Source organism: Equus caballus, chromosome 10 (assembly GCF_041296265.1).
Source record: "Equus caballus isolate H_3958 breed thoroughbred chromosome 10, TB-T2T, whole genome shotgun sequence".
NCBI classification, from domain to species: Eukaryota; Metazoa; Chordata; class Mammalia; order Perissodactyla; family Equidae; genus Equus; species Equus caballus.
The window spans coordinates 39,349,923-39,376,403 of NC_091693.1; the positions used below are offsets into that span (position 1 = coordinate 39,349,923).

Here is a 26,481-nt window from a genome sequence, read left to right on the forward strand (position 1 = left end):
CCTCTCCTCTGCAGAGGTCAGGGGGCGGGACTGAAAGTTCCAACCCTCTAATCACATGGTTAGTGTGCCTGGCAACCAGCCCCCATTCTTAGGTGTGGTCCAAAAGTCACCTCATTAACCTAACACCTTTATGGTTCTCACCATTTAGGAAATTCCAAGGGTTTGGGGAGCTCTGTGAGCCAGGAACTCTGTATGAAGTTCAAATAAATATATTTCTTATAAATCACAATATCACACACATACAGCACATATAGCATCATTCAGAGTAAGATACCATGCACAAAGTAAGAAGTATGCACTGCGGGATGGGGGCAGCTATTAAAATGTGCGCTGCTGATACTGCAATACCTATATAAAATGAACAAGTGGCAATGAAAAGTTAACCAGTAACATTGTCTGATATTACAGCTCACAGGAGATTACAAAAGTCTGCATCTAACTTTCTTGATCAGATTATCTAAAACTTTTACAATTCCAGATATTCAATGGATCTTTTCATTTTGCTTATTTTTTCCATATTATGTTCATGCAGAAAAGTATAACAAAGGTTATTTATTTTTGAAACACTGTAATATGTTTGCTATAAATATATATGTACTATACATGTATTAAGACAATACACTGATAATTATTTGAGCCACTTTTAATAAATTATCAAATAACTTTCCCAAAATCAAGCAATATCAGAAGAAGCTGAAGGACTTCAATTCGTATGAAAGTTATTGCTGAAATGTGTTCAACGTCTGAATGTTGTGTAGACATGAACTTTTGAGAAGATGCCAACACTTTCAAAAGAGTATTGCATAAGATCATTTTTATTAAGACATTTTCAATTCTTTATAAGGATATGGATAGTAAGTTTTAGAATTTACTTTTTAACATCATTCATTGGCTATCCTGAAGGAAGACGCTGCCAACACTATTTGAAACAAAACAAAAAATCCTTCCTTTTTTCTGATAAAGAAATTCCAATAGCAAAATATCTTTTAACAATTACATGGGTATAGTAGCTATCATATTGCTGGCATTTTAACACAATAACTAAACCAAATTTGATAACGCAGGGTTTGAAATGTTTTTGTGCTTACAACTGAAGATAAAATGTCAGCAATAAAGTTGAAAGTTAAATATGAGACTCAATAGGCAAAACTAAATAAATCTGTCTACTTTTAATCCTTGGAGAGACTATCTGCCAGAGTCAGGCACTGAGGGAGCTGAGGTTTGTAATGGCCACATCAAACATCTTTTAATCGCACAAGGTCTTTTAGTAGTTTCTGCCAAACAGTAAAGACCTAAACTTTTTGAGGAACGAGTCATTATCACCTTCCAGATTAAAGTCTGACCTACTGAGGGACTCACTCAATTGATAAGTGAGCGATTCAAGTTTGAAAGAATAACTTCCTTATGTTCCTTGGCCCTCCAAGTTTCCTCCCAGCTTAATTAAAGACTTTTTTGTTGTTAGTTTTTGTAGCTCCTTTGTAACCACAGGTCCATTTAGAGCCAGTTTGAACAGACCCCATCTCTTATTGACAAAGTGATTAAGGATTGTCCTGCAGAAAAACTGCAAAGTCATGTAGCCAGGGCATGTGCAAAAGAAGAAATCATGACCTGAAATGACCAACCATGGAACCAAATGTTGCTGCCCAAAATTGGGGTTCTCTGCCCAAAGCACATAAACAAGCCAATTAATTATGGCACCAGCCTTTGAGGGGAGACATGGATCTCCAGGGAGACAGGGGCGTGTGCCCTCAGATCTGTCTCCCTGATTCATGATTTGGGACAAAATTTAAGAGGTTGGGGAGAACAGGTTGGCACGTGGAAGTGCTGGTGGGACAGCTTTTCTTTGGGGATTCAGGTATTTATGGTAAGGTTCTAAACATTTATGATAGGGTTCTAAACATTTATGATAGGGTTCTAAATATTCACAATAGGGTTCTAAACATTCATGATAGGGTTCTAAACATTTTGCACGTGGTGGAGAAAGAATTCTAACACTGGATCTTCCTGAATGTGGGCCCCTCGCTTCTGATAAGAGTCCGGCTTTCAAGTTCCTGTTATGTCCCAGTCCTTGGGTTCCGTGGGAAGGAGGATCTTTGGTTCTGAGGTCGTTTCAGGTCACGATTTCTTCTTTTGCACATGCCCTGGCTGCGTGACTTCGCAGTTTTTCTGAAAGACAATCCTTAATCATTTTTGTTGATCAGAGATGGAGGTCTGTTCAAAGTGGCTCTAAAGGGGCCCAGGAGATCATCCTTCCTGCGGAACCCAAGGACCCAAGGACCGGGACACGACTGGAACTTGAAAGTCAGACTCTAATAGAAGTGTGGGGTCCCTCATTCAGGAAGATCCAGTGTTAAAATTCCTTCCCTATCTCATCAAAAATGTGTAGAACCCCATCACAAAAGTTTAGAACCTCATCATAAATGTTCAGAATCCCATCATAAATGTTTAAAACCTTACCATAAAGGCGTGAAGGCCACCAGTCAAAACCTGTCCCATTGGCATTTCCGTGTGCCAGCCTGCACTCCCTAACATCTTAAATTTTGTCCCAAATCCTGAATCTGGGAGACAGATCTGAGAGCACAAGCCTCCTGTTCTCCCTTCAGGTCAGTCTCACAGAATAAGGCCTATCTCTTTTCCCAAAGGTTGATGCTGTAATTAATTGGCTTTTTTAATGCATCATGCCAAGAACCGCAATTGTATGCGGTAACACAATTTGATGAGACAGGGTTTTCTTGATATGATGCTTTCAAAACACACACATACATTCACTCACACTACTCATACAAATAACAGTTTAAATGCTCAAGCTAGTATTAAGTTTCAAGGATATCAATTGAAGAATTCAATTCCTCAAAGCATTTCTTACTGATTGCTAAATAAGTTTTATAAATTTAGACTTATAAAGTTCATTTACAATTATAAAGTACTGCAAATGATAGATGATAGATAAATAGATCGATAATTAATAGATAAGTAGATAGATAGGTACATAGTTGGATGCTGCAGATATTCAACTTCAAAAGAATAGTATTACGAATTTCACCACTGCTTACTCTGGCCCATCAAAGATTACATTCCAACCTTCTCAGAAAAGTGATTATTTGGTACCCTTTCCTTAAATATCTTCAGAAGAGCAAACATCTGGCAAATAAATTCTAGTTATTCCCAAATCAAAATCGGGACATTTGTAACATGTACCCTACGTTGATCTGACTTGGTCTTTTGCTCCATACCTTTTGCCCTGACCTTTAATAGAACTAAAAACGACTGTCACAGAATAGACTTCAGAAAGAAACTAAATCACTTCTCTAAGCTTTATTTTCTTGGGCCTAGACAAAGTAAATCTCTTTAAATTTCAATTATAGAGGTTATCTTACAGTAAATAGTTCTACAATGAATAAGGAAAATCAAAATCTTTTGTCACCAATGACCTTTACTGGCCTAGAGCTGAAAATTAGACAAAAGCCTACCATCTCCGCACCTGGTCTGATTAGGGGCAATGAGCATGCTGGCCTGTTACCTTTACAAATATGATGAAAGGGGAGGGATCATAGATGATTCTTAGACTGCCCTACGCAGGAAAGAACAGAAAATCAGGACTGAAAATTGTGTTAGACCTAATGTTGCCAGACCCATTAACTTAAGTCAGATTTAGGAGGCATGTTCTTCAGCTGGATCCCAGGAACACACAACTTCATCTCTGGGGGTTATTTCCAAATCCCCTTTAGAGCTTCTACAAAGAATTTTCTCTTACGCACTTTTAAGAAACTCAAGAGCTCTACATCTCTAAGCTAATACAGCACCATAAAGATTTCTATCCTCTCTTGTATGCAAATATCAGAGAAAAAATTCCCTTTAAAACTTTTTATGAATATGACATCTTTCACATAAATCAGATGCAGTAATCTTGTCAGGTTCAGTGTTAGGTTTTTGCTCAGCTGTTAATTCCAGACTAATTATCACAGTTCCAAGGTTCCTGCTGCACACAGACATCTTCTTTCCTGCTGTTTGAACTTTTAAATGTTTCTCTGGTTCTTTACCTTTTTTTGGTATTCTTTCAAATGGCTTTGATCAGCTCAATTAGAAGCCAGAGGTTTTAGCTACTAATGCTTTCGTTAACATTGTAATAGAGTTTCAAGTTTCGGGGTAAAGATGGTTCTTTAGTTTGTATAATTAGCACAGATGCAGTGAGGTGCACTAAATCACTCCTAATCAATCTACCTTTCTTGGTTGAAACTCTCACCTATAATCTAAGAATACATTGATAGTTCCTTTGTTAGAAAACAGAACAGATTTTTCCCATCAAATTTTAACTTTTCATTTTAATTATATAGCACACTCTCCAAAAATGCAGAGAGAAAAATACTTTAAATTCATACATGCAACTCATATATGCACGTAGAGGGTTAGAAAGGGAAGGTAGCAAAACCTGAAGCAGTTCTGAAAAGACATTTAAATAATAATCCACTCTTCGACCTTAATAGAGAAGATTTTTAAAAGACTATAGAGTATTTTATGTGTACACCCAACTAATTCATCATGTTGACAATGAAAATGACATGACTCATTTTATTACACTATTTACAGGAATTAACAAACATTATATTGCCCAACCCTGATCACTATCAAGATTGAAAGGAGTTATCAGTAATCCACTAAGACAACAGAAATAAACCAGGACTGTTCTTGGGGAAATATGGAAACCTTTACATAAACACTAGAGTCACAAATAAAATTTAATCTTCCTCATGTAATTCAATAAAATTAAATTTTACCAGCCTAACACGTAAATATGTATAAATCTAGTTAACATAGTTAGGTTTGAGCAGACACTGTTGGTCTTGATAATAGAACCCCAGTATTATTTAGGCAAGGAGAGGCAAAACGCTCAGGGAAAGAAGTCTCTTCTTCCAGTCCCAGGATATGACCCGAGCGTGTTGTTATACTAACTATAATCTACAAAATAATACTTCACTATCAACGAACACACATGCTCTGGATGTGTATGTATTACTTTTTCTACACTCTAGGGGCAGTTAGTGGTCGTTTGAAATACCCTAATCCAGGTATAGATAGTTAGAACTGAAAAATTCTAAGCAGGTCCCCACATTTCAGAGTCCCTACCATAAGGGCTCTCCCTTCTGATATCTCTAAAAAGCACCAGCGGGCTTGCTGGAAAATATTGTTCCACTTGTGAAATGCATTGTTCAAGGTGTGTAGACTGGCCTTTTCATCATTGCGTGAAAGGGTTTAGGAATATACAGTCATTAGAACCAAAGCTTGGTCTTCACTTCGGCTTCAGAACTGTGTTAAAATATTTTTGGAGGATCCTCTCATCTGATTTTACTAGCAGATTAGTGAACCCTCCCACTACACCATGTTGGCTCTGCCTCCATGAAACCTGTTTCATATGGTGTTTTTGTCAAGGACTTAAAAGGACAGGAACTGGGACTACTGAGTTACAAAATTGATTGTAACACTTTTGTTCCTGCTGGCTCATAAATGTAGGAGTGTGTAGCTGAATTTGGTCTAAGACTTGCTCTTACAGTAACAAACCACCTGATTAAAAGAAAGTGAAAAAAGTTGCGTAGTAGCTTTCAAGTATCTTTTCCTCTTTTCAGGCTACCTTATCTTCCAGAAAGAAAAAACTAACGTGAATGACACAGCTGGAATCAAGTCAGCAAAAGCAAAACCACTGCAGCTAGTTTAGGAGAGTGAATTTGATGCAGAGAATTGGTTAATTGGAAGGTATTGGGAGACTACAAGGCAAAAAAGGGAACAGTGAGGTGACGATGACAGAAAATGCACGAAGCAGCCTTCACTCCCAGTTCTTGGGGAACAAATGGAAGAGTTTAGGTTATCAGAACTTCCAAAATGGGAAGAGAGCAGCACTCAGATCTCAGAGAAGGGGGCACTGCCTGGTTCTGGTAACTCTGAGACTAGTCTAGAAGTGCGGGGAAAGAAATCTGAAAACTGGAACCAATTGGCTGGCGAAAGCATCATTGCCTGGACATGCTAAGGGCAGCAGGACGCGTGACGGCGTTTCATACCCCTTTTCTCTCCTCCTGTTTGCCAGTCTCCCTCTAGCGCCCTCTACTGTCAGCTTAACAGGGAGAGAGCTGGCAAGGCGGAGATGTTCCCAGAGTCCCAGCCGCCGCATGACGCAGCAGAATGTTGAAGCGCGTGGGTTTGAGGTAAGAGAAAATAGCTTAACAATCAGCACCTGGCCTTTGGTCAGCTTGCAATGCCTAAAAATTCAACACACCTTTGGTAATGATTGGTTTAGGGGGAGCCATGTTAAGCAGTTTTGACTAATGAAACCTGTGGGGAAGTCAATTTGGGGTTACTTTTTTATTGTGAAATATAGAGTTCATAGAGTTTATAAAATAGATTTTCTATAATGTATACCAGGTTTAATGATTAATAATAAAAACCAAAGAGACTTGTACTCACTACCCAGCTTAAGGAACACAGCATTTTGTGTCCTAGAACCCTTTCCTTGATCTCATAATTGTGACAAATAAAAATGGCATGCAATAGGATATATTGGAGTATATGAGGAAGCCATTTGGTGTAAACCTAATTCGGCCTGACCTTGTCTTTCCAAAAGGGCCTGACCATGGCCGTTGAGCATGCATTGTATATCTGCTTTAGATATTCCCTATGGCAAGAACAAAGGCCCTTGAGATAAAGGTGCAACTTCCCTCCCCCTCCCAAAGTTGGCATTCCCTTAAGGATTAAGCATCATTCCTTAGGCTAGGAACTGATTGCTGCACTCACCTGTGACCACCCAGCTCGAGACAATAGACTTGCCTCCTGCTATGCCCACCAAGATAGCAGACCCACTACCTGCTGTGTCCATCAAGTGCTATGCCGACAGGGCAATCTTGTGACTATTGTGGGAGGGACATTTCAGTCATATGTGAAACATCCTGTTTGGGGGTATATAACCACTCTGTACACGTCACTTTTTTGGTGCCCTTTCTTCCTTCAGGAAGAAATGCCCCGGGCCATAGTCCACAGATTTTTGCTCAGAATAAACTCTCCAAAATTTTCATTTATAGATTGGTTATGGATTATTTTCGTTGACAATTGTCTGCTCTGTAAACTCAGCTGAAGGTAAGCATGACCCTGAAATTTGTGTTAATCAGCCTCTTACTTTTATTTCTAGTCTAACCACTTATCTGCGTATTGTTTTAGAATAGAGAATCCTCAAATGAACCCACACAAATAGGGATGACCAATGTTTTGACAAAGGTACAAAGGTAATTTAGTGGAGAGAGGACAGTCTTTTCAACAAATGGTGCTGGAACAATTGAATGTCCAGATGCAGAAAGAAACATGAACTTCGATCTATACTTCATATCATGTAAAAAATAATTCAAAAACATAGACCTAAATGTAAGATTTAAAACCATAAACTTCCAGAAGAAAACGTAAGAGAAAGTCTTTGTAAACTTGGATTAGACAAAGATTTCTTATATATGATATAAAAAGCATAATCCATAAAAGAATTAATAATTTGGACTTCATCAAAATTAAAAACTTCTGCTCCTTGAAAGACACTATCAAGAGAATGAAAAGACAAGGCCATAGATTCAGAATAAATATTTGCAAAATGTATATTTGATAAAAGCTTGTATCCAGAATATGTAAAGCACTCTTAAAACTCAACAGTAAGAGGGAAAAACCTGCTCAATTTAAAAAGTGGTAAAAGATTTGAAGGGATATTTCACCAAAGAAGATATATGGATGGCAAACAATCATATGAAAAGATGTTCAATATCATCAGTCACTATGCAAATTAGGGAAATGCAAATTAAAACTACAATGAAATACTACGACACATCTATCAGAATATCTAAAATAGAAAAAACTAACCATACTAGGTTTTGGTAAGGATTTGGAGAAACTAGAAGGCTCACATTGTCCTGGTGGAATGTAAAATGGTACAATCTTCTTTGAAAACAATTTGGCATTTTCTTAAATAGCTAAGCACACATCTAGCATAGATTCAGCCATTCCATTTGAAGAGAAAAGGAAATTCATGTGCCAACAAAGACGTGTAGAGGAACGTTCATAGCAGTTTTATTTGCAATAGCTAATACCTGGAAACAATCAACGTGTCAGCCAAGAGGTGGATGGATAAAATAAATTGTGGTATATCCATACAGTGGAAAACTATTCAGCAATAAGAAGGGATAAACTATTGATACAACAAAATAGGTGATCTCAGAGTAATTATCCTGAGTGAAAGAAAACAGATCATACTGTATTATTTCATTCATATAAAACTCTGGAAAAGACAAAGTAATACATAGCAATAAAAAGTAGATCTATGGTGACTTGGGAACAGAGAGATATGGCACAGAAAGAGATGAAAAGGAGGAATTACAAAGGAGCAGAAGGAGACTTTTGGGAGTGACGAATGTGTCCACTGTCTTGATTGTGGTGATGGTTTCATAGGTATATGCATATGTCCAAACCTATTTGATTTTACACTTGCTTGATTGTGAATTTTGCCTCAATAATGCTGATTAAAATAAAAGTTTATCTTACCTGTTTTTGTTTTTTTTTTGAGGAAGATTAGCCCTGAGCTAACTGCTGCCAATCCTCCTCTTTTTTCTGAGGAAGACTGGCCCTGAGCTAACATCCGTGCCCATCTTCCTCTGCTTTGTATGTGGGATGCCTGCCACAGCATGGCTTGCCAAGCGGCGCCATGTCCACACCCGGGATCCAAATCAGAGAACCCCGGGCCACCAAAGTGGAACGTGTGCACTTAACCACTGCGCCACCAGGCCAGCCCCAGTCTTACCTGTTTTTGAAGTTTACGTAAATGAAATTGTATTGTAAGAATTATTTTGTGACTTGGTTCTTTCATTCCATAGTATCTTTTTGACATTAACCCTGTTGATTAATTAGTTATAGGTCATTTTCACTGTAGTATAGCATTCTTGTGTATAAATGTATCACAACACACTTATCAACTTTGCTGTTGATAAACATTCAGGCTCCTGGTTTTCAGTCATAGTGGACAATGACGTGTTACACATTCATGTGCTTGTCTCCTGGTGCAGATTTGGAAGCATTTCCCTGGGGTAGATTTCTAGGAGTGCAATGTAGGACACTTGCATGTTCAAATTTTCTAGGGAATACCAAGCTGTTTTCCAACGTGGTTGTTCCAATTTATACTCCCACCAGCAGTGGATGAGAATTCTTTTAATCTAAAAATTGGCCAACACACATGATATGATCTAATTTTTTAATAGCTGCCAATCTGATGTATGCTATTGTCTTAGTCAGTTCAGGCTGCCATAACAAAACACCATAGACTGCATGGCTTAAAAACAGAAACTTATTTTTGCACAATTCTGGAGGCTGGAAGTCTGGGATGAGGGTGTCAGCACGGTCAGGTTCTGGCGAGGGCTTTCCTTCTGGTTTGCAGACTGCCACCTTTTCCCTGTGTCCTCACATGGTGAGAGAGGGAACTCCCTCTCTGCTTCTTCTTCCTAGAAGCCCATTAATCCCATCATGAGAGCCTCATCCTCATAAACTAATGTGACCTTCATTACCTCTTAAAGGCCTCATTTCCAAATATCATCACAGTGGGGAGTTTGGGTTTCAACCTATGAATTTCGGGGGGACAGAAAATTCAGTCCATAGCAGCTATGATTTTAATTACTAAATTACCTAATTACTAAATAGGTTGAACTCTCTTTCATATAATTGAGGACCTTTTTTTGCCTCTGCTATAAAATACCTTTTGCACATTTTTTTTCTTGGGATGTTTGTATTTTTCTTATTACTTCATAGATATTATACTGAATGTTATGTATATTCTGAATTTATTCCTTTGTTGGCTGTGTTATAAATATCTTTTAGTTTGTGGCTTATATCTTCATTCTCTTCATAATAATTTGATCAATAGAATATTTTAATTTTAACATAAATTAATAATTTTTATAATTTTTAAAAATGTGTGTGACTTCTAAAAGAGTTCCTCCATTTCCTTGTATAAGGTCATGAAAGTATCAGCCTACATTATTTTCACAGAATTTATAAATTGGCATTTAGTCCACTGAGAATCAGGGATTTTTGTTTGTTTAAATTAACAGCTGATCGACATGTTCTCTGGCCAACCATAATGGCCATGAGCAGAATAAATGTTGGGTGGTAGATTGGAAAAATGGAAAATTCTTAATCCTTGATGATGTCATTGAATCCTTAAATAAACCCTGGAACCACCTATTTCCAGCCTTCTCACTATATTGATGAGGATCAAGCCTGCCCCAGGGAGAGAAGCCCAAAGTCACCTGCCCTAAGTACTGATCTGTATCATCCTCTGGGAAGCATAGGACATCCTGACTTAATCCGATCTGATTCTTATCTGAAAGTATAGGACGACCCGATAACCAGACCCCACCTGCACTGATACCATTTAATGACTTTTTACATCATCTTTCCTTTGTCTTGTAAAGAAATAACTCACATACCTATGCCTTATGAATTTAGCTCTAACCCTCAAAACATTGCAGCTCTCTCTGCCCATGGGTCCTGTCCCCATGCTATTCCATGCTATCCTCTGAATAAAAGAGGACTACTGCCAGACCTTGAGAGTCCAAGAAATCTTTCTTTTGACTCCTCGACTCACTGAGCCGGCATCATTTCGACACAATATTCTTACTCCCTGAGCCACTCCTCTCTGAATATTACGTTACTTGCAGGTAAACTCTTGCTATTTCATAAAGGCGCTAGAATTATCTGGCCACTTTTTCCTACGTGTGATTGGGAAACAGAACAGAAAAGTCAGGACAAACTTGCACAACTCTGATCCAACTGGTTTTTATCTTGTTAGTGGAATTTGCATGATGCGTTTATTGTTACTTAACTGAACCAGTTATCTTCTCTTTGTTGAGGGTCTGTCTCTGATCCTAAGACATCAGGTCCAAAAGAGAAAAGAAAGCTGTAGCTTTTGTTGCAAAACAAGACATAGATAGTTTCAGTATTGAATGCAGTCCCCCGCTTTGGCTCCTTGTTACCAATGCTGAGAATCAGCAACCTCTTCAAACAGCTCCCCTGAAACAGCCTTGATCACAGAGGCTGGCGGGACCTGAGAGAGATTTAGTGCGCTATTAGTAGTATACATGATGCCATTCGGAGAGCACCGCACTTGGCAGAACATTATTGCAACTGAAGGGCTATATTAATGTCTTATGAAGCTGTAAACTTGTTGAAAATGCTCCTGGATTCTCAGAGGTAAGGAAATGGAGATGTAAGTAAGCCTGGGGCGAGTGTTTAGCTTTGCAGTTTATTTTATGCCTTACAATAATGGGAGAAGGAGCAGCAAACTCCTATTACCTGTGATTCATGCAGCAATCCTCTTACACCTCAGCTGGACAACTCTGGGAAGACGGAGCTGTTTGCATCCTTATACCCAAGAGAGTGATCCTCAAGATCTGGACTGCGAAGACTTGACAGTGTGAGGCATCAGACCATTTAGAGAAACCCATTATGTGCAATTTGTTCCAATTAATATGAAAGCTTACATTTCTCCAAAAGCATCTCCTAGGGTAAATAGCGAATGGATTGATATTTTACAGATTCTGTTGATTAAGTTAACCAGAGCATAAGGCGTTATGACTATCAGTCACCAATTTTTATGCTTAATGACTATAACAAAGGTTTTCATTTTCCTGTAAAATAGCCTCTTTGGCTTGACCTTTGAAACCCCAAATCACTTTGTTTCTGTTCAATTCCTTTTGTGGGATATGACCTCCAAATGGAATTTATTAGTTAGGGAAGTTTGGCAATAAAGCCCTTACAAAAGAGGTGCTCACTTTAGAAGTCGGAGGCAGAGCAGAGCACACGCAATGCTGGGACACCGGAAACCTGCGGCTTGAGCCGGATGATGCCTCCCTGCACTGCGTGAATTTAGGGAAATTACTACTTGTGCCTCATTTTCCCCACCTGTTCCCTAATAGGAGCAGTTGAACTAGATCTCATCTGTAAAATTATACGTGTTCACTGCCTTCTTCTGAATTCTATGAACCCTTAATTTTATGCTGCCCTTCTCAGTGTTCGCAACATTCCCACTCATCATCCCCTTTAACAACTTCCGTTAAAAAACTAATCAAATATCATCTCTCTCAGAAAATTTTCCTAGTTCTCCAAGAAACATTGGACCTCATAATCTTGTTATATCTTAGTTTGTTTGTGGTTGTGTTGTTTTACTCAGACAACCAAGAAAAAGCTAAAGTCTATGAACTGACATTTAAAGCTAGGAAATCACTCAGAAAGCACATGTATATAATATTCCACCACCTATGTATATAACATTGTATTGGAGGTTAAAAGGGCAGGAAAGAAGTGTGAGGAAGGGTTCTAGGAAGATCCTACAGGAATAGAAGCAAGGGGGCCATGGTCACCCGGTATGGCATCCTGGAGACGTACATTCGTATCTCTTTGTCAGAGACAACCTGTTGGCAGGACTGAGCACAGGGAGGGCAACAAAGCTGGGTGATTCCTGCCCTACACAGGACTTCTTTAATGGGAAATCTTTGCTCTGGGGCTTCCTACAGGCTGGCTGAGACTTTCTCAGAGCGGCACTGCAGTATGAAGTTCTTCCTACCCAATTCCTTCTCTTTCACAGATGTCAGACATGCATGACTCATGATCTGAAAGTCTTCTCTGCGTACTCCTGCTCTCTCTCTTTCATCTTTCACAGGCATTTCCCCGGGTAAAGCTTTTGCACATCTAATTCCATCTTGGTATTTGCTCTTTAAATGACCCAGCATAACATATATGACTACTTGGAATAAGCAATATGCTGACTCTCTGGCATGCAGCTCTGACCATGTAACTATGTGGCCCAAAGTGGCTATGATCTGTAATAACCCTGAAGTGATCTAACAGGAGTCTTGGCCTCCTCTTCCCCATGGCCTCCATCCTGCTAGCTAGAATGTGGGCATAATGGTTAGATTCACATGGCTAACCTGGATCACGAAGTGGAAGTAATATATTTACGATTAGCGCCGCAGATCCATGATGATAGAGAAACTGTCATATCAGCCAAGACGATCCATGTTTACATGAGAGAAAAAGTCAGTAGTATTTTTGCTTTTCTATCAAATAGCATAAGATAATTCTAACTCATATAGGTCCCTACCCTCCAGAAAGGTGGGGAAGGGCAAATAAAACACTCAATAAACAGGAACCGATGCACAGCAGCATAAAATACTGTCTTTGTCACACAGACACACACTAAAAACTATCAGTGAAGGGGATATCATTGCCAACTGGAATGTCTGGGGAAGAACATGACCTGGACTTTGAAAGACAATTAGAATGTAGAAAGGAAAAGTGTAGACTGGGACAACTGAGCATAGTATTATTTTAGGGTCAAGAACAACACTACCCTGAACAAAATGAAGATAATTTGATGGCAAACAGTGCAAAATAAAATTAGGTAAGGAAAATCATGAAAACTCTCCTTAGGCAACATAGCCTAAAGAAACCTGTGCTGGTTATTGGCCTATGGGCTCTGAGGTCTACCCCCTACCCTTCTCTACTCTGCTGTGTATAACAAGAGCCTGGTCTCTCAAGCCACACTTACCAGGCTCCTTTGGCTGATGTCTTCTTAGCTGGGTTTGGCCAATGGCAGGTATTGGCTAGATTTTGTAAAAGAGGAGAGTGGACAAAACCAGGGTATATCTTTATCTTACTCTTCTTCAATCAACATCCCCAGCAGTGCTATGTCTCCTCAGTGTTCAAACTTCTGCTGCACAGCTCTGGTTCCTGGGCCCAGACACTCTTTCTTGCAGGTGTTCCTCTAGCCCTAGGGGTCATAGTGGCTTCCTGTAGTTGCTAATCTTGATATCTCCTCACCTTTTCCCTGTTTATTCTTTTAGCACTTCTGACAACTTAGTAACTAATTTCCTGTGTTAAATTCCTTCTATTGAATTACCTGGTTTGGCAAATGGTGTTGCTACCCTGTAGATATGCCTGCAACCTTCATTTATATACTGTCAAGCCTGCTTAATGTAAATATCTGCACTTATTGATCTAAAGGCTTTCTTTAGCCACAAAAGCACATTCAGCCATGCATAAGGAAAGCTGGAAGTGAGAGAGTCAATGTCCCCAGAAGCAGACAAAGGTGGACAGGGAGTTGGCAGATAAAAACCAGGTTCCTCATCCTAGGGCAGAGGGACGTTGGTCACTCTGCGTTGTATAACGCACTTTTCTCATAGTTCCCTAGAGGGATTGAGGTCCAGCTGCCCATGGTGGTAAATGGATTGATCGCACACACTTTATATTGGCTTCCTTCTCCTCCCTGTCCTACAGCCCCACTCATCTACCACTTTACCAAATAAACTACTTGCTCTTGAATCCTTGTCTCAGGGTCACTTCTAGAGAAACCCAAACCAAGACAGCTGACTTGGGTTTGATATCCCAGGCAAGACACTAAATAATGCAAGACCTTTTCTTGAACCTCCGTGCCCGTCCATCTTCCACAGCTCCCTGTGTAAAACCTTTATCATAATAGCACTCACTTCACGAAGTTGAAATTATCCATTTACTTTTCTCTAAGAAATTCTAATTCCTCCAGTTAGTACTTTCCTTGGCACAAAGTAGCAGTCCATTAAATATTTGTTGAATAAAAGAATGAATGAACAAACAAGAAGAAAGAAAGTCTGGGAGGGGAGACATTCTCACCATTGTACTCAGCAAAGTGTCTAACAGGTCAGAAAACACTCAATAAATATCTATAGATCGAATTAATAATTGAATAAATTTGGTGATAACTAGTGTGGAGGTAGGAGTTGAAGATTTGCGACTGGATGAATTCTTTGAGGAACTGTATAAAAAGAGAAGAGAATATTCATATTGGACGAGGTAATTTTGTAGCAAGAGGAGTATAGTTGAAGAATTTGATTGGAAAAAATACAAAATATAAATTCTAATGACATACTTTCCCTGAAAATGACATGAGTCAAAAATCAGGGAGATGTCTAAAGAAATGAAAATGTAATAATGAGTATTTCAAAGTCACATCAAAATAGAGCATTTAGACAAAGGTGACTAGTTTCAGATATAATGTTTGGAAAAAACTACAAATAGTTTCATGAATGATACATTGAACTTAAAATTTATTTAAAATTGCATTTTAAAATTAGTTTCATTTTAGTTATATAACTTGCTAATCACAGATTTTTCTCAAAAAATAAGTGTCATGAAGTTTGTAAGAAGTCACACTTTTGCAGTTGTAAACTTTGCAGTCTTTTAAAAAAAGGATTTAGAAGAATTAGACAAATCTGTCTATTCCCTTCATTAGCGCCAAATATTTGATTCTTATGAGTTTCTACTGAAAATTCAAACATAAATCTTAATGATATTCTTATGCATTTACAGAACCAGGTCCTTCAAAAACTTACGTTCAGATAAATAACTACTGGCAGATACAACAAAATGCCTGGTGCTACACTATAGGCAACATGTGATAGAAAGACACATTAAATACTTTATTTTTTTTTTCTGCTTTATCTCCCCAAACCACCCCCCCCCCCCCCCCCCCGTATATAGTTGTATATCTTAGTTGCAGGTCCTTCTAGTTGTGGGATGTGGGATGCCACTTCAACGTGGCCTGACGAGTGGTGCCATGTCCGCGCCCAGGATCCGGACCCTGGGCCGCTGCAGCGGAGCCCGTGAACTTAACCACTCGGCCACGGGAGCCGGCCCCAATACTTTGTTTATTTTTAACAAACATTTCTCGAGATAAAGATTTCATGTCATGAATCCTGAGGAAAGCCAGACATCAGTGACACTGACTCTTAATGATGGGGAAAAAATCAATCAGAAAAGATTATTTACTGTTTAAGTCACTTGTCTGCCTATTTTTGTCTCCCTGGTAAATCTTTGTTTTGGTCCAAGAATTCTCATTCCCGATGAAAGCTCTAGATTGTATATTTTATAGTTGTATGTATATCTACGCTAACATAGGCTTAGAATACTTTTAGTAAAATAATATATTCTTGTTCTGTATTCTTGATTTTATGTTTTTGAAGCACTTCAATGTGCCCCCTGAGGCTCACACGGCTAGCTCCAGGAGGTGGGCTGTATGGGCCTCCAAAGGTCCCCAGACTGGATGGTTGTTGGGGCCCAGGGCAGGCCGCCCCAAAATATCCCATAAGAGCATACTGATTATTTTTAATTAAAGTTACTTGAGAAGAATACGGCGTTCTGACCCTCTTGTCTCTGTTTCCCCTGAGAGTAGGAAATGAATCTCCCATGTGAAAGGTGCTCTCCCGGCATCCTTACCCCCAGAGCTGAGACGGAATAGGGACGGGACTCCGGCCTTCATCCTCAGCCGGCACCTCCCAGCCCAGCTAGTTTTGAAGTCAAGATGAGTAACCTTCCAACGCACAACTTCCCGCCAGCAATTGAACCGACTCCCGCATGCGCCCAAAGCCTCGAGATGCCCACTGTACGACCTTCCCGCAGCGGGAATAGCGAGCAACACCGCCAGGTTGGACCAACTGGGCGGGTGCGGGGACCACAACTGCCCGGCGTGCGAAGAGGATGCTACCAGGAAAAGGGAAGCGGAACACCTCTGGTGCAAGAGAATCATGAAGCCAGTGCTCTCCCTTCAGCCCTTAAAAGACTCAAGACGGCCCTCTTCAGGAAGCCAGCCAGAGAGCCTCTTCTCCCGCGCTGTCTCCCTAGTGCTCCAGCATAAGCCCCGATGAAACCTTGGCTCAGGCTTTGGCTGTGCCTCTTGTCAATTTCTATTACTCAGAGTGCCTAAGAACCCAGGGTCTGTGTCAGAGCTAGGGACTTCCCGGCTGAGAAGCCTGCGTAAACAAACTTAGTTAATTTACTCTAAACTCTGTTTAAATTCCTCACAAAATACGTACCCCAAACCTATTTCTTTGTCTTCTCAATTCCTCAGAAATTTATTGTTTCTTTACGTAAAAGATAGCATATACTCCCTGTGTTTTGTTCACTCTTTGAGCATCATTTTCATGATTTTCCCATGCGCATGTAATTAAATTGGGTTTTTTCCTGATAATCTGGTCTTGTGTCATTTTTATAATCAGTCCAGCCATAAGAATACAGGCACGGTGGAAGGGGTTTCCCATCCCGACACATGGTCAGGCATCAGTGGGGCTCACCTTCTACTTGGACTCTGACCAGTGGTCTGTAGCTTTTGTCACCTCTGCTTCTCACAAGTTCTGAAACTCACAAAATTCACTTGGTGAAGACGTGTCCATCTGAAAACAACAGAAACCTCAACTGAAAGTGGCTTGAATAGTAAGAACAAATATATAGATTTGCATAAAAGGATGTTAATAGCTGGAGTGGATTTCAGAATTGTTTGATTTAGCAGTTGTTAAAAAAAGAGAGAGAGAGAGAGAAAGAAAGAATAGGCCTGAAATGGTCCCTGTGACAGCAAACCAAAACTTAATTACAATTTCAGCCCCTCCAGGAATGTGACCTTTAAATGGTCAGTCCCATATTCCCTGAGGTGCACTAAGGAGGTAAACTGCATAATAAAACCCCTGCCCTTTTCTTCCCCCCAAATAAGATGACTAGGCTTGAAACAATCCTCTCTTTTCTTTTGTTAATAACTCCCTTGCCCCACCCTCCTTCCTATAAAAACCTTTCACTTTGTACAGCCCCTCAGAGTCTCTCTCTGCTTGCTAGATGAGACGTGGCCTGATTTATGAATCACTTAATAAAGCCAATTAGATCTCCAAATTTACTCCGTTGAATTTTGTTTTCTAATAATCTGAGCATTGTCTTTAGGGAACCACATTCTTTCCATCTCTCCGTTCTCTTCTCCCTAGTGTCAGCTTCAGCCAGAGTTTGTGGTTGTAAGATGGTTGTTAGAAACAATCAGGGCCACATAGTCTCTGGTTCAAGACCAGTGAGGGAGAGGTTGACTTCTCTCCTTTTAAGAATAAGGAAGGACTTTCCCAGGTGCCTCTAGAAACTTCTTCTTGCATCTGTGCTTAGCCCTATGCGTAGATCCTCTCACTTAATTTTCTGAACAATTCTATTAAATAGGTACTATTCTTATTGTCTTATTACGAGGACACAGGGACAGGGAGGTTAAGTACCTTGTTCAAGACCACCCAGCCAGTAGTCAAACAGGGGCAGTCTCATCAAAAACCTGGCAAGTGGAAATGGGTTCTTGCATACAGATTGAAACTAAAGAAATGCATTTTCTCAGAGAGTTAATGTCACAAAATTAAGTACAAGAGTAGTCCTAGTACCACTGCATAACTACATTCATTATAGGTGAAATAAGGGTTTTTGGGGTCCACCTTAGGATTCTAAGGATTCTTTCTAAAAACAATTTCTATGGGAAAGCACATTCTTGTGTTCGAAAAGACTAACTGAATAAACAAAAATCTAGAATGCACAATTCAGACAAAAGGTTAAGAGAGCCTGCTTCCATAGTTGGCTGTTAGGACAAAGATAGCATAGAATAAAGTATAAGGTTTAAAACCAAACGTTAACTTAAAAAAAGTTCCAATTTCTTAAAGGCAACTAATGTGCTAGGACTTTAAGAAATTAACTGGGCTGTTGCTGTTCTCATTTTGATGAATTATTGATTATTTGATGACAAAAGTTAGCGGAGAAAAATCACCAACTTTCTTTCATTTAGAATGTACCTCAGCAGTGTTGAAATAAATTTCTTGGCCTAAGATGGAGCCATTCCTGACTGGGGTGCCACATCCGCAAACTGAAGTTAGCTAACTTTTGTGTCCCTGTAAATGCTCCTCTTGACCAGAAACGCAGTGTATTCAGTCAGGCAACACCAAACACCAGGCTAACTCTGGGCTCTATACCTATTTCTTTGTTCCTTCTCACTCCAAACAAGATTGACTCTGTGACCTCAGCCAATGAGGTAGTTCGTATTTGTCTCTTCCTTGTTCTTTAATCTTTATCCACCCCATTTGGCAGTTCTCTGAAAGGAGACTGTCCACTTCATGAAGTGTTAAATAAAATTTGCTTGTATCGCTTAAATTGTCCTCATTTTTTTAAGTTTTTGGCAAGGAGGAATGGGACCTGAAGCTAACTGCTAATAGCCCGAGAGATGAAACACACAGGCCAGGCACTGCTGAACCCTTCGAGTTCACTCTTTCTCTCATCCTTACCAAAAGCCATGGGAAAGGCGCTCTTAGATCTGAGCTCCACTCTCTCAGTGAGGTATATACATATATATATATACCTCATTCCCAGGAAATGCTCGAGTTTCAGAAATGTCCCAGGGTTTGTTAAAGTTTCCGGAAAGGTTCTAGGGTCCCAGAAAATTTCAGAGAGAGTTATATTGGGAGTCTACAATGGTGGTAGCTGTTCGCTCTTAGGGGACTCACAAACCCTTGAGGGAAGTCCGCAGAATAAACTACTGAGAGACTTGGGGATACAAATTAAAACAAGAAAATCAGACTGTTTTGACCATCAAAATTAAAATTAAATAAATATTAAAATAATTAAAATCTAAGAAGGCACAAGTCAGATTATTAAAAGCCATCAGGACGTACACCACCATAAAGAAATCTCATGAAAGGAATAATAGACCTATTGCTAATGAGAATCTCAAAAGCCAAGGCCAAAAGATTGGTAGGCACAGGCCAAGCATTTAAAAACTGTTACAATGCTCACCACGTATCTCTAAGACTCCTGTGCCAGGACAAGTTGGCTATGGAACTGGTTAGATTGAAACTAGGTTACCCATCAACCTCAAGAAAATTTCCGAGCAACAAGGTACACTGTAAAATACCACAAAACCCCCAACCCCGTGGCACATCCCTCTTAGGTATTAATTTGACTCCAAGAGACCCAAGGCTTAGCTAAAGAAATGAGATCCTCAAGTTTCAAAGGATTGATCACACCACCACCATCCAGCACACCTGCTTATTTTCTGTTTGGGAACTATGGTCCCGGAAGCTGTAGATCTCTATAAAGATGGCAACATCTTACTAAGACAACCTGGAATTACAGTGGCCCTTATGGGGAACAATCCAATTAGACAAGATTGTTCATTCAAGAAGTGCACCAGAAAGCAAGCGTTCCAAAATCAAACCAACAGAATGGAATACCTCTTTTAATTGGCATGCCAAAGGTCAAAAAGGCTTCAAGATTCCAAAATAGCTTCATTGAAAGATTCATTGCAAACGGCTAATAAAAACTTAAAAACACAAGAGGTACCTAAAACAAAAGACTATAAGACTGACATGATTCACACTACTCTTCTCTACCCTCCTTTACTTGAACACTTATTCTACTAATGCTCTATCTGAACTGACTTTTCACTCTGAAGAGACCACAAGAACATAAAAGTCTACCAAGTTAGTGGTCTTATGGCTGCAACAGCTCCAAGGCCAGAAACCTAAAACACAGAGGCCTCCCTGGTTGCACCTTCTTTGAGGTGCATGATAAAAATACTGGCCTGGAAATCAGGGTCTCATTTGCAATCAAGTGGGACATTGTGGAAAAGATTGTCCTTCGAGGTTTTGTCAAATCCTTTCATAACAACGTGAATGCCCCTAGATATACTCTCCTATAGGCCCCTGTCAGGATTGATGGGACTCCAAAGGGTTCTCCAATAAACTGCTACCAGTTATTCCTTTAAACAGCCATACAAAACTAAAAGTAAAATTAATGGAAAAGTTTGCTAAATTCTCGTACATACCAGGGCTACACTCTCTACTTTAAAGCCTACTCACTCCACAGCCTGCAGGAATCCTAAGAAAACAGGCAGAAGCCAGCAAAGGATGAGAATTCTCACTGGACTCAGCTCTCCCAGAACTCTGCAGTGTCTAGTGGGAAGAGGAAGATAAAATTTTATATTGTCTCTGCCTTTCCAAATTCAGACTGTTGTGAATTTGAGTTTGAGGTACCCATTGTCAATCTTTTCTCTCCCGGAAACAGCTATTTCCTTCTTGTTTGTCTTGTTTTGTATCCTAAAAACTTGCCTTGGGTTTCTGCCTGTCTAGGACATGCAAGTTTTGTTTCTTGCATGCAGGCAGCTCAACCTTCAGGTTGGGGGCCCAAAAATATAGCTGGACAGAAATTTGAGTGGCATTCCATTTAAGGCTAGGGTCCAACCAACTGTTGCCAGTTCTAAGGGGAATTGTCTGTTTTTCTCTCTTTGGCTATCTTTGGGAGTGGCTCTACATCTTGGGAGGATAGTATCCTTTGCACCCTCTTTGGGAATACCTCTCGTATCCAAGGGATCCATTCAATATGCCAGGAGTATTTACTATTTGTCTCAGCTGAAATTTGACAAGATATTTGAAACGATTCTTTTTTTTAAAGTAACTCTATGGTCAGAAGTTGACCAAATTAGAACCTGATATTCAAAGCCTGATAGAAACTATTTTTAGACATTCTCCCCTAGGCTAAATGAAACTATGTACCCAGAGGAAAAGAAAACCATTCCAAAGACAAACAGCTTCTAAATCTAGAACATAAGAATTTTTTGATTTCTAACTTATTTGAAGATCTCTCTGATATAAAGGAGGAAATTGAAGATAATGTAGTTAAATAGGTGCATCAGACCCTTGATGTCATTCAGGTTACAATCCAATTCTTTGAGAAATTAAAAGCAATTTTCCTACAAATTGAGGATAACTCGTACAACTTGTCTTACAAGTTGAGTTTTCACAAGAACAGAAGGAGACCACCTATCGTCTTTACCAATCCCAAAACCTCCCCTATTCATCTCAGAAGGCTTATAGGTATTGTAAAAATTCTAACCTTAGGAAACAAAAGTCCTTCTTGGAGGAACTTGCATTATTTCCCTGTACTTTTGAGATATAAATGTTCTACCTGGTCTTCTCTATAACTGAGAGTTATCTTTTTGAAATGCAAGCTTCATGGAGGTAATTCTTATCAGAAGGGGAAGAAAGGAGAAAGGCTATTGGAAAACTAGGCACATGAAAAATCTTAAAAATCTTCTCCACAAATATTAGTAAAAAGTTTAAGCCATCTGAGCAGGTAAGCTTAACTTACTCCGTTTGCCAGAAACACAATTAGAATCCTATTGTTCCTCTATAAACTAGTAAGTTTTGCATTATCATACATGTCTCATGGATAAAATTTTAAAACAAAAGCTATAAGATCTCTGTTTGCTTCTGACTGTACATTTATGTATGTCTATGTATATGTGCAATTAGATGTATGATATTTTTCTGTCACTGGATGGCATTGCCAAAATTAATTTGTAAAGAGCTCTATTTAATTGGCTTAAAGAAATTGTGTTTATATACATCAAGTATACTTTCAGAAATGCAAAAACTAGCCCAAATGTTTTTCAAGTTCGTGTGATCTAGGATAATTTAAAAAAGCTAATTTGTTGGTTGGTTTAATTAAAACAGGCATAACTTTAGAGTTATAAATATTATATATAATACAGACATACAACTTTTATTCTACCTAGATTTTCTAAAAGTCAAATAAGCTCATGCTATCTCTACTACATAATTTGTCAGCAAGAAAGATAAAATTATGGCAAGCTGTTTGATGTCTCATGAAATTTTCATGAGTAATCTAAACACAATTCTTGAGAATAAGTAAATTAAATAGATGCAAGTAAGATAAAAGTTTATAAATAAACTTTTAAATTAAGCTTTATGGTATGTCTACTTAAAAATAGTTTCCAAAATCTTTTTGGAAACTTGAACCCTTAAAGTTATACTGAGATAAGTTAAAGGATGGATATTCATTGAATATCTAGATCATTTCCAAGTAAGATAAACTACTGAAACATTAATTACTGAATGCAGGTTTATCCACTTTTGATTTCCTTTTACAAAGGAACTAAAGATATTTGGGCCTATTAGAAAACGTATTTTGTTCCACATTGAAAAATTTACTATAAGAAGGAATATACTTCTAGAAATTATGAAATATATTTATAAATTTGCTAGTCCGCAATTGCTTATTTCTTAGTTTTCACTAAGAATTAAGGATTCTAAAGTCTGTGAATGCTAAATATTATATGTAATTAAAACTATTGGGAATAAGGGTGAAAGAAAACAACTCTGTATGAAAAGTAGTTAAGCAAAGTAGAATGTGTTTTTTGGAAAAGAAAGGTATAGAAGACATATTTTAATTTCAGTTTGTCCTAAAATAAACTGACATTGTTCCAGAATGAGAAAGAGGGGAAAAAACATAGGACAAAATCTGAATGGAAATAAAAAGTTGTAGAAGGTTGTGGAAAAGGAATCTTGGGAAAGAAATTTTATATGTTGTCAAGCTGGCTAAGATTGGGATTAATTTATTTAAGTTTTTAAACAATGAGTTTTAATATCAAAAGTACACTGGTACAAAATTGGAATTTGGCTTTCTCTCTGTTAAAAGGACAGTTTTCTTAGACTATATGTTTGCTCTTAAAAGGAAATTGTAAACAAAGGTTTTCATTTACTTTTTAAGTAATCTGAGGGAAAGCAAAGATTTTGTGTCCTACCAAGATAATTTAATGTACTTTACATTGTCTTTGTCAGGTCTTTGATTAATTAAGAAGACCCAGTCTTCTCAGTATTAAAAGAGCTAAATCTTGTTCACAACTATGTAACCTACTGCATTTGCCTTTACCATCTTCTGTTGTCTCTTTAATAAACAGATAATTCAGTATTATTTCATAGTGATCTGTGATCTTGTTTAGTCAAATGAACAAGCCTTTTGACATTTTGACTACTTCCCCAAAATCAAATTCTAAATGGAGTCTTTTTGACCTCAACATAACTTGAGGTTTCTCAGAGGGTACTGGAAAATCTCAAAGAATTTGTCTCTCACTGTGTAAAAGAAAGATATTAAAATAATTGCATTTATTTGATACATTAAATTACATGAGAAGCATTGTCAAATAAGAAGTCATGATAAACCTCCTTAGGTTATATGTGTCTGGATATAGGCTACTAAGATAAGTATTCCAGAAATGATTTAAAGTTTCTAGAAATTTGTTGATACTCTCATTGTCGAATTATTATCCTTAATTATTGCATGCCACAGAAATAACCTCATTTTCTTATCAAATAAATTCTCATGAGATCTTTAGACCATGGGCATTTCTAAGTCTTTTGGCATTTACAGACAGTTGCTGTTTTACTCTGATGCTTTTGTAAAGTGAGAATCTTGGAAAGGACCCTACCAAGTACTTTTGACCACTGACACCAATACCAAATTGCAAGCTATCAAAATTTGGGTTCATATTTCACAACTGAAGAAGGTTTCACCTGATATTTGGTCCTCTGTAAATGCCAGAGACATCAAAATCAAATTGATGAGGAAGATGAGTAGCTGACTTGAAGGTAGACTACTTTCTCCCAAGACATCAGACCAAGAATGTTTCTTTCCATTCCTCCTTACCTCTCTGACCATCCTTTACCTAATTCTTACACCATGAAGGTCTTTATGATTCTTTTGTCCACCTTTTGCCTTGCACTGACTTGGAAGAAAATGCCATTGTTCACGTATCTCAGGCCGTTACAAAGAAAGGTCATCCAACCTCCAATCAGCTACTGGATTTGCTATAATGCTGTTGATCCTGTAGGTATTCCTGCTTGTCACAGTCTTCTCCCTGATTTCCAAAGCCTCAGTTTCTCTGGACAAGCTTGCTGGATAAACCCTTCTGGGGAAGTGGAGACGCAGTTACACAAATACATAAACAGGTCAACGGGGTTAAAGAAGTATTGCTCTCTTCAAGATCCTTTCCTGACTTATTTGATTCTAGCTGGTTTGTGCCGTGGGGACTCTGGCTTTAAAGCACTCTCCAAAACATGGACTTTGTTTTTTTAAACAATTATTATTGTCTCCTTAATACACTGCATTCTCTCAAAGGGTTTAAATGCATGTGAGCAGCCAATGACCAACTGACAGATGGTCTCTCTCCAACTGGAACAACAGAAGAGGAAAGAAGACTGTAACCAGCTCCAAGAATAGAAGCTGGACGTCATCTCTGGTGAATACTATGCTGAGACCCACAAAGGCAATGGTAACTGAGAATCACGTGTGACTGATAATGGTCAAGGTGATGATGAAAAGGGGAAACTGCTGAAATAAATTCCTAGGCCCAAGATGGAGAGGTCCTGCCTGGAGTACCTTGTCAGCGAACTGAAACTTAGATGGCTTCCACGTCCCTGTAAATGCTCTGCTTGACCAGAAACAGTGTTTCCAGTCAGACAGCCTCCAAATGCCAAGCAAGCTGTGTGGTCTGTACTTGCTTCCTTGTTCATTCTCACCCCAAACAAGGTTGACTTTGTGGCCCCAGCCAACCAGATATTTTCTATTTGTCTCTCCCTTGTCCTCTGTTCTTTATCTGATAAAAGCTTCTTGCCGTCACCTCATTTGGCAGTTCTCCAAAAGGAGATTGTCCACTTCATGAAGTTTTAAATAAAGTTTGTTTGTATCATCTAAATTGCCTTCATTTTTTTTTAAACAGTCGTTGTATGTAAGCATGAAGAGAGTAAATGGGATAAATGCTGAGTGAAAAACAAAACCAGCAAAGAGATTGATTAGAAAAAAAGTGAATGGTGGAAATACAATTTAAAACAATCTAAGAATGAAAAACATGCAATAATAGCTATTACTAGTTATGCAATATGAATGACTGAAGAAATGAATTAAATGATTCATGGAAAAAATTACTTGTACATAGATATTTTAGCCACCTTGAAGTTTGATAGGATATATAGTGTGAAGGAGACATTTGCGAGAACTAAAATGGTAACATTAAAATATGTGTGTAATTTTCCCAGCAATAGCGTCAAGGAGAAAGTGATAAATTTCAGAAGTTTCTAGAGGGGAAAAGTAAACTTAGAGAAGTGAGAGGAAAAAAAAAAGATCAAAAGCAAATGCCCCTAATTTGCTTGCTTGAAGGCAATAACAATAATGGGTGGGAGAGGTGAGAAGACAAACTGAGGAGAATCTTTTTTTTTTTTTTGTTCGTTTATGGACAATTAGAAATACTATGGTCTTCACTGACAGCTGAAGAAAGAAGATAAACCCGTTAGAGTGGAATTAACGTGGGCCACGTATAATTGGGATTAAAGCAAATCAAATGATAGAAGTCTACAAGCTTCAGTTTAAAAGATTTGGTTTAAACATTTTAGTTTAGAAGAATAACTGTCACAAAATAAGCCTCCAGATTAAAGAATGGAAAGAATGGCAGCGATGACAAAAACAACAGAAATTACAGGAAGAAAGAGACAAAGGTAGCTGAAAGAGCTTTAAAACTGTGTCATAAATGAAGCCAGAATATTCTAAATCAGAATAGCTTGGATTTCTGTTTATTAAATTTGTTACTAAAGAACTTTTTACAACAATTCAACACCTAAGGAAAGTAGCAGATTTAAGAGTTTCTGTCAATATAATAGCTGTCATTAAAAAACAATACTTTCTTTTTCCATAAAATTTTTCTTTGCAAAAAAAGACATTATACCAGTTTATTTGCCAATATAACAGACTCTTTTT

General features: G+C 38.5%; 1 long non-coding RNA gene across 1 annotated transcript; it reads left to right on the top strand.

Annotated features, from left to right (window-relative positions):
* Positions 1 to 6,073: 6,073 nt before the first annotated feature.
* On the top strand, positions 6,074 to 17,062 carry LOC138915781 (uncharacterized). The gene is made up of 3 exons (XR_011422054.1): positions 6,074 to 6,194; positions 7,065 to 7,119; positions 16,271 to 17,062. It is a non-coding gene; the product is annotated as an uncharacterized lncRNA (long non-coding RNA).
* Positions 17,063 to 26,481: the final 9,419 nt, after the last annotated feature.